This window comes from Chrysochloris asiatica, unplaced genomic scaffold, assembly GCF_000296735.1.
Source record: "Chrysochloris asiatica unplaced genomic scaffold, ChrAsi1.0 scaffold00044, whole genome shotgun sequence".
NCBI classification, from domain to species: Eukaryota; Metazoa; Chordata; class Mammalia; order Afrosoricida; family Chrysochloridae; genus Chrysochloris; species Chrysochloris asiatica.
In genome coordinates, this window is record NW_006408562.1 from 1,586,649 (window position 1) to 1,588,050 (window position 1,402).

Genomic DNA, 1,402 nt, shown 5'->3' on the forward strand with positions numbered 1-1,402 from the left:
TCTACATCAGTGGGAAAGCCTCCAGTGCTGCTGGCTTAACAGCAGCTGTTGTAAGAGATGAAGAATCTCATGAGTTTGTCATTGAGGCTGGAGCGTTGATGTTGGCTGATAATGGTGTGTGTTGTATCGATGAATTTGATAAAATGGACATAAGGAACCAAGTTGCTATTCATGAAACTATAGAGCAACAGATCATCTCCATCACTAAAGCAGGAGTAAAGGCTACACTGAATGCCAGAACATCTATTTTGGCAGCAGCAAACCCAGTCGGTGGACACTATGACAGGTCAAAATCTTTGAAACAGAATATAAATTTGTCAGTTCCTATAATGTCCCGATTTGACCTCTTCTTTATACTTGTGGATGAATGCAATGAGGTTACAGTTTATGCTATTGCCAGGCAAATAGTCAACTTGCATTCAAGAATTGAGGATTCTATTGATTGTGTCTATTCCCTTGATGATATCAGGAGGTTATCTTCTCTTTGCAAGACAGTTTAAACCTAAGATTTCTAAAGAGTCAGAGGAACTTCATTATGGAGCAGTATATAGCCTCCGCCAGAGGGATGGTTCTGGCATAACCAAATCGTCATGGAGGATTACAGTGCAACAACTTTAAAGCATGATCCTGCTCTCTAAAGCTATGGCCCGGATGCACTGCTGTGACAAGGTCCAACCTAAACATGGGAAGGAAGCTTTCCAGTTACTGAATAAATCAGTCACCCATGTGGAAACACCATATGTCAATCTAGATCAAAAAGAAAAGACCCAGATGGAGGTAGATGAGGGCCCAGATGGCCTCAATAGTCATGCTGACATTTCTGCACCTGTGAATGGAATCAATGGTCATGTGGATGACATCAACCCAGAGTGTGTTCCCAAGGCCTCCTGAAGGCTGAGTTTCTCTGAATACTGCCGAATCTCTAACCTGATTGTGCTTCACCTCAGGAAGATGGAAGAATAAGAGGATGAGTCAACATTAAAAAGGAGCCAACTTATTAACTGGTACTTGAAGGAAATTGAATCTGAAATAGACTATGAAGAGGAACTCATAAATAAAAAGAGGATCATAGAGAAAGTCATTCATCAGCTCACTCACTACGATCATGTTCTCATTGAGCTCACCCAAGCCATATTGAAAGGCTCCACAGATGGAAGTGAGAGCTATGAAGAAGATCCCTACTTGGTCTTTAACCCTAACTACTTACTAGAAGATTGACATCTTGAAAATAACTGGCCTGAGCCGAGAAGCTCTCTGCCTCCTGTGTGGAGCCCTGCTAATAAGAGACATGCTTTAGGAAGAAAGTTTCTCTTAATAAGAAAAGAGTTGATGGGCTTAGTCACATTCCTGCCATCTGCTTTTATGCCAACAGGCTTCACCAACTTCTGTAGTGTGGTTCTTG

At 41.8% G+C, this 1,402-nt stretch overlaps 1 pseudogene; it reads left to right on the plus strand.

Annotated features, from left to right (window-relative positions):
- The window catches only part of LOC102833636, a 3,185-nt pseudogene extending 1,967 nt beyond the window's left edge, over positions 1–1,218 (plus strand).
- The last annotated feature ends 184 nt before the right edge of the window (positions 1,219–1,402 follow it).